Genomic DNA, 14,577 nt, shown 5'->3' with positions numbered 1-14,577 from the left:
ATTACTCTGGTGTAATTCAGGCCATGGACTAGCCTAGGAAACAAAAGCTCATAGACGAATTCTAAATGAGATTGAACTGGGCAAATCTCTCTTGAAGGGAACAAGACATGATCTGGTTGTGTTGAAAATGAAGGGATGGTTTGTAGGATAAGCAAACACCTTAGGTATTATGAAGCAGAATTCACAAGGAAGAAGCATGTCGGGAAATTGAAGCATCAAGAACAGGATTCATATGGTGCCTGGAACCAAGCAGTAAAGAGACTAGATGGTATATTCTGTGCTGCAGGGAGCCATGGGGCATAGGGAGGGTACTTAAATAGAGATACAAAGGTAATCAGAGGTATGTTCCAGGAAGATCTCCTCCTCTGTGTGCATGCAGTGGGTCTGAGCTGGTCTGGTGTGGAAGGTGCTGGAGCCTGGGTTGGCAATCTGGAAGAGGAAGTCAGAGATAGGCCAACAGGGTGGCGGCTGCTTATAACTTTAGAAGTGTAGCATACCTTCTCCTGCCAGAAACACAGCCTGCTTTCATGGCCTATTTGTCACACACCCTGCTTTCCACTTAGTGGTTAAAATCAGGCAGCCGTCCACACTTGTACAGCCAGAGACAAGTCACTGTGTGGCCAGAATCTCAGACTAGGCAACAACCAACCCCAAGGTCCTGATTCTTCCAGCTACCTTGACAGTGTGATTCCTGGAAGCCAAAATGTCTGCCCTGGAGCTTCCATCCACTTATGTTTGTTCTGCCCACAAGGGCCCAGTAGAAAGCTTCAGCAGTAAAGAAAAACCCCCCAATCCAATAAAATGAGTGTTAAGGAGATGGAGAGAGGAGACTCTGCCTTTCTAAGGCACTTTAAGTGCTTTCCAGGTTCTAGGTGGTTTCACCCTAAGTTCTTTGCTGCAAGAATTTTCATCAAAAAACATTTTCCCCTGGGCCTCCCTGGTGGCACAAGGGGTTAAGTCTCAGCACCATGAAGCTGTCAACAACCACTGGAGTATCAGTTAGTTCCCTGGGCAGGGAGCTGATGCATATGATGCAGCAGACCTCTCCTGTCCTGCCCTCTGCTCCCCTCAGCAGTGTATTTCAGAAGATCTGCCTGTTCCCCCACTCTGTCTCTGGTGAATCCTCTTACCCCCTGTACCTCTGGTCTGTACCCATGCATAAATAAATAAAATAAATCTTAAACCTTTTTTTTAAAAAACATTTTCCCCATAGACATTTTCACTGATAACTAATTGGTTGCACAGCAATTTTGCTGCCAAAAAAAAGATAAGGTAACTGGTTGACAGTTTGGTGTCAACTGATGCAGTATTCCCATTTTTATGTTATATCAATCTTAGCCCTCACAATGGTCACACAGCGATGAGTAAATGTGGTAGTTTTAAACAATGGAAGTTAACAACTATATATGTTAACTTGATAAAAAATATGGTGATAAAGCTTACTGGGAGGATGTGACTAAGAGAGTGTAAAGCCAGGCTGCATACTATATTAGAAAGTGATAACGTTTACAAATTCTTCAGTGAGCATGATCATCCCTCCTACCCAAAAATTTACAAAAATTACCAAGTTATGGTAAATATAAAAGAGGAGGCTAGTGATTCACAAGTCTTCAAGAGTATTAGATATCAATTATTCAGCCACTTTAGATACAATAGCTTTTCTCTAAGGCCATTGTAGGGGCAGGAAGGTCACTGAGCAGGTTATCTATGATCTGGCAGACAGGTAAAGAGAGTCTTGGAACCCTCTGTGGCTTTCTCAGGCTTTTACTGAGCTTTACATGCATTGTAGCAACCAGGTACACAGCAGGCAGGGGGGCCAGGGGGCCAGGAGGCAGGCAGGCCTCCAAGCCCCCCGCAAGTCTTCACACTGGGCTTCTCTGGCTTTTTTCCACCTTTCTCTCTCCTGCTCCTTTCCTGCTTCTTCTCCTGCTTCTCTTGGTGACTAACTCAATGCTCTTCCCTTGGCCCACAGAAGTAAACATAGTTCACAACAATGTAACAACTGCAGGTACCCCATCAGGCAGGAAAATCCTGATGGTGAGAGGGCAGAAAAGCCTGAAAACCATACCCTATAATACCCTACAGCCATCTTTATCAAATTGATTATGAAATATTAGAAGTTGCAGGCAAAAGAAGAATCAAGTTCCTCCATCCCCCAAAAAAGAAATGGTTATGTGATTCCCAATAAGTAAATGTTTTATGGAAATATTTTGCCAGCCCAACTTTCAGTAAGTGAACAAAGACAAGTCAGTGCTTGGGAAGATAAACATCAAAGCGGAGATTGCCTTCACTTGTTTAAAGAAGAGAGGATCCAAGAGAGTTGTCACTTTTATAAGTCATCAAACTGATCATTCATCAACACATAATGTGCCAAGCACCGACAAACCATAATCAGAAATTGCTGGGTACTTGAAATAATATAATAAACAAGCCAGATAAGGAGCTCACATTCTAACATGATTCTGCCAAAAATATATAAATTTCTTTTTTTAGGAGCTGGGTCCAAAACACCTCTGCGTGCCAGGTTCCCATGTCCCTGGAACCATCATTTCTATGTAAGCCCAATAGAATGAAGACCCTTGCATGGTAGACAGGAAATATGAGTTCTGGTTTCAAGCCTGTCCCTGACTCACTGGGTGACCTCAGATTAAGTCTGGCTGTTCTTGGGGACTGTGATGTGGTCTAGGGGTGCACCAGGTGGTGGTGAGGACCCAGAGAGCATGGCGATGCTCAGTGCTCTTCAGCATGGATTATACTGCATCCCCACTGGCAACTTCTATGCCTAGCTCATCTCCCCTCTGCTCATCGTTCTGTTTGCACCATTTTACCCTAGCCAGTTGCAAGAAAGGGTAGCCTGTTGGCATCTCACCACACTTCATATCTCTGGTTTTTTGTTCTAGGATTTCTTGTTGCTGCCAAGCGGGATTTCTGGAGGAGGCTGTTCTGCCCTTCTAGCACAGATGGACACACTTGGTAGTTACCAGAGAACTATTTGGGAAACTTTGACCAATGAAGAGTAGGAATGAGTGGGTAGATATTCTCCTCTCTGGCCAGGCAGGCAATTTTGAGGTGCATTCTATACAATTCCATGGAGGTCTTGAACCAAGAGAACCGAGCTTTGTTACCTCCACTGATAACTGCTAACAACATACCTTGAATTGGTTTTGCATCCTCCCAGCACCCCCTCTTCCTATTTTTCTGGGATAAACTATTGCAAACAAACCTTTCCCCCAAGATCTGCCTTTAGGGGGTACCCAAGCTATGATCTATGGTTACATGAGTCACGGTTATGCGCTCTGTGTGGACAGGGGTGCTGGAGTGACCGGTGTCAAAAGCCAGAGGGTTATGGCTTACATGCTGATATTGACTGTGTGTGCTAATCTCATTTGTATTGCACTGATTAATGCATTGAACCCTAAGTCAATGGGCAGCTCTAACAGCCCAGCTCCAGTTTCCCAGATCCCAAGAAGAGATATGGGTATTTCCTAAATGCTTCAGAACAGAGGGGGAAGGGGTGTGTTTGGCACAATAGAGAAAGCACCATCTGACATTCCAAAGGAACTATTTCCTGGTCTTTCTCCCTTCCCTTCTCTTCTTCCCTTTTTCCCTTCCCTCCCCAAGCCCCCAGGGAGATGATTCAACCCTTTTCCTGATTGGCTTCCCCTGGGGGACAGTGAGACCAGTTGTCAGTGAGACTCAGGCAAACAGAGCTTCTGTTCCCCTCTGGAGGGACTGAGGCGGAAGGGCATGAGGGTAGGCCACGGCCTATGCACATTTACAGCCTTCCCTTCATGCCTGCCCCGCTCCACCCTGCTTGGAATCTCCCTGACATACCATTCCAATTGTTTCTGTGCTCAGGAAAAGGCCAAGCCCTCACCTTGGCATTCAGGCCACAGCCCTCTAAGCCTTCACTTGTCCCCAGCCCCCACACATCAGACACACTAGCTGCCTGGGACAGCGAGGGCCTGCACCATCTTGGGTATCTGACTGGCCTATGGAACCCATCCCCATCCACCCCTGAGCAGGTTTCTTAACCTCTCCAAATCTTAGGCGGCTAAGCTGTAAAGTAGAGGTTAGAATATCTACGTCACACGGTTGTTTGGAGGATTAAATGAGATGATGTTTGTAAAGCTCCCACGTTAGGTGCTCAGCACATTTTACCATATTATTATAGGTGTTTTTGGATAGATGGCAACCAATGAAGGGAGAATGGGTGGGAGGACCTTTAGCCTGGATAATGGAGTTTCTTTGTCTTCAAACAGCCTGTCCCACTGAGATAGACTTGTTCAGAGTAATCCCTGCTGCCCCCGGCTAGTGTCTAAGCAGATGTGAGCAGGTGCAGGGAGAGGGCTCAGGTTATGGAATGTGGGCAGGGTGCTGGCCGTGTTCTGTTCAGGCACTACCCAGTGAGGCGACCAAGATCTGCCTCTGGAGTAGCCTGAGGGCCTTTGGCTGAGGGGGCTGGGGATCAGGTCCCTGGAATAAATGATTTGGGGCTGCTGGGCAACCTATAGGGCTGGGAAGCAGAGTTTCAGACCAACCTCTGCCACTGAGGTCTGCTCACTCACTGTGTGAGCCATGTAGCAAGACCCACGTAGGGCATATAGGTTCTCTCTCAGGTTCTCAGACTGCCTATCTGTTCGATGGGAGGGCTGGACAAGGTCCCATCTCATTCTAAGACATGCTATTTGGAAGAGTGTGACACCTGAGAAAGAACAGTTAGCACAAAGTCATGGGTGAGTCTGGAGGCAGCTGGGAAAGAAGCGAAACTGCCTTTTTGTCTCCTCTACCCCACAAACTCTGCCTAATTCCATGCATATCCTCCAGAAGCCCTCCCTAAGTGCACCCCAACCCACACAGCTGTGCTTGACTGGTGGCAACTCCTTACCTGCACCTAGTGTGTTGCACATAAGTGTGTTTATTCACAAGTCCCCCTCTGTTCATCCTCCAAACTTACCCCTCCTCAAACACAGAGGCTATTCCCTCTCCCCTCTCTGGCAGCCTGTGGCTGAGCACAAAACCCAGTGACCAAGTGTCCAGATGTGCCAGAACAGAAATGTTTCCCAGTGCTCAGAACTTTCAGTGATGAAATCAAGACTGATTTTACAGGTACCTTGCAATATTTGGTCACCAGTTGTTCCACAACTGGCTTGATAAGTGCTTGTTGAATTAAATTAAAAGTGTGTGTGTTGGGGGGTGGGGAGGCACAGAAAATATGTTAGCAAAAGGGAAGTAGCCCAGAGCAAATGAATTTTAATCTTGAAAAGGGTCAGAAATCAGTTGGTCTTAACGTGCCAAGGCTGCAGTAAATGTTCAAAACTGCAGACTTTGGAAAACATTTTCTTAAGCATAAGGTGTGATGGTATAATATCAGAGTGGGCCCAAAGTACAGGGGTGAAAGAATTCACACAGAGACAGAGTGGAGAACAGAGAGGTAGTTTTATTGAAACACCCTGCAAGGGTGCAGAGGGCCAGACGGTAGGTATACATCTGCACAGGAAGAAGGAATTGAGGCTGCTATCTGCTGAGATGCCTCATCATGTCTACTGGCCTTTGACACTGAACGTGTCCTGGTCTTGCTTCTGTGTTCCTGGGGCTGGGCTGGTTTTTCTGGTCTTGGTGATCAGTCTTATAGCCTGGTTCCCAGGCAACCTTATAATTCCCTTATCTATCAAGACTCCCAAACTTGCCTTCTGGTCAAGGAACAAGGGCTTAAGTTTTTAATCTTATTAAATGATACCCTAACATAAGTTTCTCACAAAACCCTGTGAGTTCATTAAAAAAGGAAACCTAACCTTCATCTCACTTGCTACCCAGGTACAGAGAGGCAATAGGGAGACATAAGCCAAATCCATGAGAAGATTCTGTTTCACAAAGATGGCAACTCTTCCTAAAGTTATCTGTAACTTCAATACCTTTGCAAACAAATGCCAAAAGGAATTTTCATGGAACTTTAAGAACTAATCCTAAAATTCTTATGAAAGAATAGAGTTAATAATTATAGGTAGAAGAATTTAAAAAATAAAAGTATACTTACCCCCGTAATGTATCAAGACTTAAAGTTATAGCACTGTAAAATAATATAATATAGGCACAATGGAACAAAAACATTAAGACTGAAACTTCAGATACAGCAAAAGTAGCATTACAAATCAGGAGGAATGGATGGTGTAACTGTTCACTGTCTACTGGGAAATGAGAAAATTAGACACCGACTTTATATCATACCCAAAAATTCTAAATGAATCAGAGATTCATCAAAAAAATATTACATATGAATATTACATCAAAAAAAAAATTTAGGACTTGTAGGAGAATGTCAAACTATAAAGGTGTGACAAAGGGTTTATTTTACCGAACTAAACTTTAAGGTCTGTGCATAACAAAACAAAGTAAGCAAAATTAAAAGACGAGTCCCAAACTGAATCAGATATTTACAAAGCATGGAACTGGCAATGAGTTCATTATAATTATTAATTTGTTAGTATTAGTATCCAAGATATATAAAGATCTACAATTAACAAGCAAAAGACAAACATCCCAATAGGGAAGCGGGCAAAAGATACAAAAAGGCTATTCACAGAAGACGAAACCTCAGTGGCCAAAACATGGGAAAATGTTCACCACACTAGAAGTGAAGGAAACTAAAATGTAATCCACAATGAGGCTCCCTCTCATTCCAAGAAATTAGCAAGCATCTTCAAGTGTGATAATACTTGAAGGTATTGGGAGAGGTGTGGAGAAACAGAAACCGTCATCTGTTTTCTAGTGAGAGCATGAGTTTGAGGGCAATATTGCTAGGCAGAGATGCAGGAGCTCCAACCTTACCACCTAGCAATTCTTCTAGACACATAGCAAACTTCTAGCACTTGTACATGGAGACCATACAAAAATATTCCTCATAGCTCTGCTTTTAATGCTTGGGAGGAAAAAGTAGAAATATAACAGGGTGGTTCCAGGTGCCCTGCCTGACCCAAGGGAGGTCGGAGCTGAGCAGGGAGGAGAAGAAGCTGGAGAGGAAACTAGAGAGGAAAAAAAAAGCAGGCTGGGGAGCCAGACCTGGAGGAGGCATGTGGCACAGAGACACATGTGAAGAAGCTGCACTTGCTTCTTCATCCTAGACAGGTTGAAACAGACGTGGGTGAGAGACCCGTGGGGAAGTTCACAATGGCAGCATTAATCTTGGTTTTCATTTTGCTCTTTTCCTCCCAGACTTGTCTGGCTGTTTCTGACCCTTTTGTATGGTCCCCACCAGAAAGTGCTTTAGACTTATGGTAGGCTTCTGGGCCTCAGAGGAGCTTTCGGGTCTCCAGCAGTTTCCTTGACCATAGCACTGAGTATGGCACATGGTCACGGCCTGTTCTGAGTGGTACCAAGTGAACTGTTACCTGTTCACCATTGCATTCCCCAGCACTGAGCTCAGGGCGCTTAGCCATGGTACACTAAATACCGTGTTCTTTGTAAGAACTGAATTGAGTGGTTAGATCTAAGAAAGAACTTCCTGACAGTCACAGTTGAACAAAAATGGGAATGGACAGCCTCAGGGGGCTGTCTACCCATTGCCAAGCATGCACCGGCAGGATCTGATGACCACTGCTCAGGGAAACCCAACAGAGTCTGAGAGGAGAGCCATACCCCACATCAGGAGAGCTCCTCCTGTTTGCATGACCCAGGATAAACCCTTCCTCTCGCTTAGCCTCGGACTACTCACCTGTAAGATGCAAGTGCTAGATCAGATTTCTGAGGGACCCTCCTGCTCTGACAACCCATGGTTTTATAAATACTTGCTCTGCACCCAGATTTCTGAGACAAACCCAAGTGCAAGTTAATTTTCAATCAGCATCTGGTGAATGCATGGTGTTGAAGGCATGAATCAAGTGTGTATTTTTTGCCCCAACATGCCTTCAGTAAGCTGAATGAAGAGTAGTTAGAGCTTCAAAATAATACACATTGGTCCCAGCATCCTTGTTTCCTAGATGTGGATTTGGGGAACGTCAATTAGTTGTTTCCTCATCTTGAAAATGGACCAATAACAGCCTCCACAGGATGTTGTGAGGAGGAGATGTGACCCCTGAAAAAGGACCGAGGACAGGCTTTAGGGCACAGTGAACCCCCAAGAAATGAAGGCCCTGCTTCTTCTGCACATAGGGAAGGTAAGGCATGTACTCCCCATTCAGGGCTATTTCTCCCCACCCCTCCTGCCAGTGCATTCAAAAAGGACTTACTGTCAGAGAGATTTTGTTTGATTGCCCTGCTAGCGGCTGCCCATCTAGGGGCTGATCTCTAACCTTTCTTGATCTACTGCTGCCCACTGATAGTAGATAAAACACAGCCCTCGGGGGAGTTGCTGAGTTGACCAGACCTGCTGGGGAAAGAACAGGATGTGGACTCCGAAGACCTAGGCTGCAAAGTTCCACACTCAGAAACCTCTGGCAAGTTGTGTGACTTTGGGCAAGTAACTCAGTCTCTCTGGGTCCGTTTCAAAGTTTGTCTACTTCTTATATGTGAGGCTAAATGAGATTGTAAAAGTTCACAAACCTAGAAACAGTAATCATTGTGTAGCTGAGTATTAAGTCAGCCCTTGCTAGTGCCAGGCACTGAACCAAGATCCTTGCAAGAGCTGCAAAATTAGCACTAGTATTGATTGCTGCTCTTTTACATAGGCAAAAACCCAGCTCCAGTGAAGTCATATTCCAATCAGGCTCAAGTGTCTTCTCCTGCCCTCTTTGCTCACTGGAGAAAAGGGCTTCCTACTGTCCCCAACAACATTGGAAAGTTAGAGAGTGCTAAGTAGAAACGGGGATAGCCTGGGCCCACCAGGGCCTCTGGAGGGGTGGGAAGATTCACAGAGGCTATGAGCCCCTGGATTGGGGTCACCAGGGACACTGCAGCCCAGGACTGGAGCTCAATCAGGCCTAGTCACCCTCAGGGTCCTAACACCCTCCTGGGTCGGTAGATACTGAATCACTGCTGGGTCCTGTAGGAGAGGCTCCCTGCTGGGCCTTATATTGCCAACTCCCTGTTGGGTTTTGTAGGTGCTGGCTCCCCCGGGTCCTAACTCCCATTGAATCCTGTAGTTGCTGACACCCTATTGGGTGCTATAGGTGCTGACTCCCTGCAGGGTTTTGTAGGGTTGGCTCCCCGCTGGGCCCTGTAGGTGCCAGCTCCCTGCTGAGTCCTGACTCCCTGCTAAGTCCTGTTGGTACCAGCTGCCTGCTTGGCCCTGTAGGTGATGGACCCCTGGTTGCTTCTATAGGGTCCAGCTCCCTCCTGAGCTCTGTAGGTACTAACTGCCTGCTCTGCTTGTAGATGCTTGCTCCATGCTGCGTTCTATACGGTTCTGCTCCCTGATGGGCCCTAAAGTGCCAGCTCCCTGATGGGGCCTATAGATTTCAGCTTTCTGCTGGGTTGTGTAGGTGCCAACTCCCTGCTGGGTCTTATATTGCCCACTCCCTGCTAGTCCCATAGGTGCCCTCTCCCTGCTGGGTTTTGTTGGTGCCCACTCCCTGATGCATTCTCAAGATGACAGCTCCTGCCATCCTGAATCCCTGTTGGGCCCCGTTGCTGCAGGCTGCATCTTGGTTCTCTAGTTGCCGACTCCTTGCTCAGCCCTATAGTTTCGGATCCCTGCTGGGTTCTGTAGGGTGAGGCTCCCTGCTGGGGCCTATAGGTGCTGATTGCCTGCTGAGCCCTATAGAAAGATGTCAGCTTCCTGCTTAATTGCTAAGACCTGCTATGCCCTATAGTTGCAGGCAACCGGCTCAGCATTGTATTTACCAGGTCCCTGCTGAGCACTGTAATTGTACAGTCTTTGCTGGGCTCTATAGGTGCAGTCTCCCTGCTGGCTGGTATATGTGCTGACTCCCTGCTAAGCCCTACACTACCCAGCTCCCTGCTGGGCCCTAGTTTTGCTGCTCTCTTCTGGGATTTTAGGTGCTGGCTTCAGCTGAACCCTATACTTACTGGCTCCCTCACTGTTCTCTAAGTATGGGCTCCCTACTGAGTCCTATATACGCAGGCTTCCTGCTGCGCCCTGTAGTTTCCAGCTCCCTGATGGGTTCTATACTTGCTGGCTTCGTGCTGGGCCCTGTAGCTGCCAGCTCCATGCTGGGCCCTATAGGTGCTGGCTGCAGCTGAACACTATTGCTGCCAGCTCCCTGCTAGGCCCTATAGGTGCAAGTTCCCTGCTGGGGCCTGACTCCCTGCTAGGTCTTGTTGGAACTGGCTCCCAGCTGGGCCCTATAGGTGCCTGCTCACTGCCAGGACTGGTAGGGTCAGGCTCCCTGCTGAGTCCTATAGGTGCAGATCCCCAATTCACTCCTGGAGTGAAACGCCCAGGATTCCCAGCAGCCCTGGGAACAGGCGGGCTGGAGGCGGGGCAGCAACAGGAAGGGGCTAGAGCTGCGCTTGGAGATGTTGCAGGAGGATCCCAGCCAGCATAGGTAAGCCTCCAGTCTGCACCTCCACATGGACAGGGTAGCAGCTTGCCTCCCGGGGCACAGGAGTTAGACATGCGCCAGGGAACAAAAGAGATGTGTTGTGGGGCGGGTACCAGAAAGAACCAGATCCTAAACTGCGTGGGTGGAGGGAGGGCCAGCAAGCTGAACCCAGAGGCCCCATGGACTCCCAATGGGCAGGGGCAGGGCCACCATGGCCCCTCCCTGCGCTCCTAGGCCTCTGCTTTGGGCTAACCCTGTTTGGCTGGGCATTTACCAGCAAGGGGATACCCATCCCCACTTCAGGTGCAGGAGTTGAAGCATATATTCTTTGTCTTTTCTTTGTTGCACACTAATTGTATTACAGTTCTTCTCCATTAAAGGCCTTATGTTTTGTCTTGATGTGGCAGATGGCAGTACCTATTTAGAGCAGGCAGGTCTAGGGGTTCTGGGGTGCCTTTCTCCCTGTCCAGTAATGGAAACACCCCCATGTTCCCTCAGTGGGTAAATGGAGACTGAACAATCCCTACAAAAGAGACTCATTTGGTAGTTAGAACAAATTAACCAAGTCTACATCTATCAACACAGATAAGTCTCAAAAACAAAGCAAAAAAAGGAAGTTGCATAATAAAGTAACCGTTTATGTAAAAATTTAAATGCAAAATAACTATTATGTATTATACATCTAAATATTGTGTGTTTTTAAAAAGTATAAAACAAGTGTGGGAATATACTTACTTCTGGTTAAACTTGTGGTGAGAGGGATGGTGAAGGGCTGACCAGGGTAGAGTTTTGGCTGCTTTTATTGTGAACATACTGAAAGATGTTTGGAGCAATGAGCCCTCCCTGCTTTGGCAGACAGAGGAGCAAAGTCATCTGCACAGACTGGGAACAGCTCTGCAAAGCTGATGACTGCAGGGAAAGCCAGTCTACACACACACACACACACACACACACACACACACACACACACACACACACACCCGCTGATGACCAAGGAGCCAGATAAGATTTGGCAATGTCACCCAGCTTTTCATCTCTGCAGTGCATTCTTTAGAAAGGAAGAAAATAAATCCTGTGTCGCCTTCCTCTAGTACCAGCAAATCTTTAGGTCAAGATACCTCCTGTCAAGAATAATTAATGTCTGTGACCCAGGAAATAGGTAAACTAAATTCGAACTTGTGGAGTCCTATAGGTGCAGATCCCCAGTTCTTGCAGAGGAAAATCCGTTAGATTGCTTCGCAGGTTCAAACCCTCACTTTGGTTTTCAAGTAAACTCTATTATTGAAACCATATTTCCAGTGGACACTAGCATTTAATTGTTTTTAAAAGAGAAAGGCACAAAAATAAAAATAAATCTTTAAAAAGAGAGAGAGAGAGAGAGAGAAAGGCATCTGAAATACATATGGCAAAAACATTCTTATCTGTTAAATCGAGGAGGTGGGTTCATTGGTTTCTGTTATATTGTCTATCTTTTCAGCGTGTTTGAACTCTTGTCTCATAATTTTAAAGTTAGGGGCCAAGCTCCGTGGAAGGACTTGGGGCAGTGTGGGGAGCAACATCAAGCAAGACTTGGCCCTGTGAGAGGTTTTAGAGCAGCAGGGGCGATGGCAGTGAGGAGGAGGTCTCTTGAGCATCTGGTGGAAGTTATAGTGTCGTTGGCTAGCTACAGACAACCAGAACAGTCTTTCTACTAATTAAGTCCTTGAGGATTTTCTTCAGTGATCATGTTAGGGGGGAAGGATGTTCTGAGCTAATTCCATGCAGGCTTTGTGGACCCCACCCCCACTCCAGACCAAAGCCATCAAGACATTGGGAAAGACAAATCCCGTCACCACCAAAGGGAAGGTGGCTGGGACCTGAGGGTGGGCTTAAGCAGCCAGGTTGGGTATAAAACCAAACATGTGGGCCTTGGGGTCTCTCACTCTGTCGCTCGCCTCCTGGCTTCACGGCTCCTGGCTTGTGGCCAGCTCTCAGAGCACCATTTGGGATTCTTGATCGGCGGATCGGGTAGGACGCATTTAAAACTTTGTCTCCCACTTTTCTCCCTGAGCTGTACATTTCCTCATTTCCCCTTCCCTTGTAAATAAACCTTTTATTAACCTTTCGCGTGTGCCTGCAGTGGAGTGTTGATAAGTCCTTTTAAGCGTGCGGATGAGGACCCACAGTCAGCACACCATTTTGTATCGGGGCTGCCCTATAACAATCACAGTAGCAGGAAACCTAGGGGGGAACAAAGCCCATCCTCAGAGTCTTGGAAGGTAAGAAATCCAACTATCCCACTGGAGTATTGAAAGGAAATGTAAAAAAAAAATGTGGTGCCAGATCAGCAGATCGGGTAGGACGCATTTAAAACTTTGTCTCCCACTTTTCTTCCTAAGTTGTACATTTCCTCATTTGTCCTTCCCTTGTAAATAAACCTTTTATTAACCTTTCGCTTGTGCCTGCAGTAGAGCATTGATAAGTCCTTTTAAGCACACGGTGAGGACCCACAGTCAGGCACCCCATTTTGTATCGGGGCTGCCCTATAACAAGCCCATTGCTGGCATCTCAGCAAACACCCACAGTCCCCAGCATGAGGGAAGGTGCAGGCTTGGCGGTGGATGAGACTGTTGCCTTGGGTCAGTAGAATGAAAACAGCGCTAGCAAATGAAAGCAGCTCTTTTTGCCATGAATCCCCTAATGCTGCCTTCAGAATCTGGGATGCTTTTCTCAAATTTCTGTCTCCACTAGCACACAGGAAAATGCCCCTATCTTCACGCCAAGTTCTTTGGTCTATGGTCAAGTTATCAGTTTCTATCATCAGAACTAGAGTTCAGAGTTGGAAACTTAGAGATTAAATTCCTTCAGTTTATGAGTAAGTCCTAGAGAGGAGAGGGGTTTGGCTAACAAGTCACTGAAAAAGCCAGGAAGAGAATTTCTGTGTCTAGATTTGCATAATCTCTGAGACTGAAAGTCCCTGGCAGAACTACAGCCCCAGGGAAGGGAGGCAAGAAGTCTGAGCTATTCAAGGGATGAAGCCCAGGGTGGGAGACAGGGCTCACTGTACAAAATCCGTGGCAAGTGGGAGTAGCTAGAGCATCCTGAGCTCTGTGACACAGAAGGTAGAAGTCCCAGGGACAAACCCCAAGACCGTCCAATTCTCTAAATCTGCCAAAGTATACAACCTGGAGCCAAAGGGGGAAAGCAGGCCTCCAGCTCCAACAAAGCAGTGGCGGTGAGGACAGCAGGGAGGTGAGGACAGGACCAGAGCCAGCAAGAGTTCACGTGGCCTACTCCATACGCTGACAGCAAAAATTTTTGCTGATAGCAACAATTAGTGGTCAGTCTCACTGGGACACTGCTGACAAGATAAATCATCTCAAAATTCAGGTTCCATGAACACACCTGGCTGAGCTAAAGGAGTGAGGAGCTCACCCCATCGACAAGGGAGGAGGCATCCTGGAGAATGGGTCCAAGATCATGTCCCACCAGAGAGTAACGCATGTGGGAAACCAGAAGAAGAGAAACTGGAGCTGGTCAGGAATAGCCACAGTTGTCTCCTTAGGACACGATCAGCATGTATGGCCACTGAAGTCATGGAGACAACTAAGAGGGAGAGAGGTGGAGCAGGAAAAATTTCTGCTGCTCACCAGAGGTTACTTGCCCTCAGCTCACACTTTGACCCTGAGACTTGATACCTCAGGGCCTGTTTCTCCACAGGAGAGGAAGGGGCACTGAGAATTGCAGCTGCAGTTTCTTCCTTCGAAATGTCTAGTTTTCATCATTCATCACATACTGCCTGGTATTCTGTAAAGTGACCCATCAGCCCAGAAACCTAATTATGTCCCATATTTCAATGGGTCTGGTGCCCTTCCCTTTCAGGCAACTGGCAAATACCCCAAGAGATGCCAAGTTCCCCTTTAGCCACTCCCAGCCATCTCCAGTACTCACACAAAATATTTGTCTCATTTGCAGTGTTTATACCCACACTGCTTTGCCCCACACTGCACTAGTAGGAGAAAGCACATTTAACAGAAGGAGGCACAGGCCTCTGCTCTCTGAAGCTATTGTTGTACTCATGTCCCACCTCACTCCTGCCACATGAAGACAGGCACTTCCTAAGAGGGTAAGCCAGTCCATCTAGGTCTCCAGCAGGTGA

This window comes from Talpa occidentalis, unplaced genomic scaffold (genome assembly GCF_014898055.3).
Source record: "Talpa occidentalis isolate TD23 unplaced genomic scaffold, MPIMG_talOcc4v2.1 talOcc4.9, whole genome shotgun sequence".
NCBI classification, from domain to species: domain Eukaryota; kingdom Metazoa; phylum Chordata; class Mammalia; order Eulipotyphla; family Talpidae; genus Talpa; species Talpa occidentalis.
The sequence above is the reverse complement of the archived record's forward strand: the minus strand, read 5'-3'. Positions refer to the sequence as shown.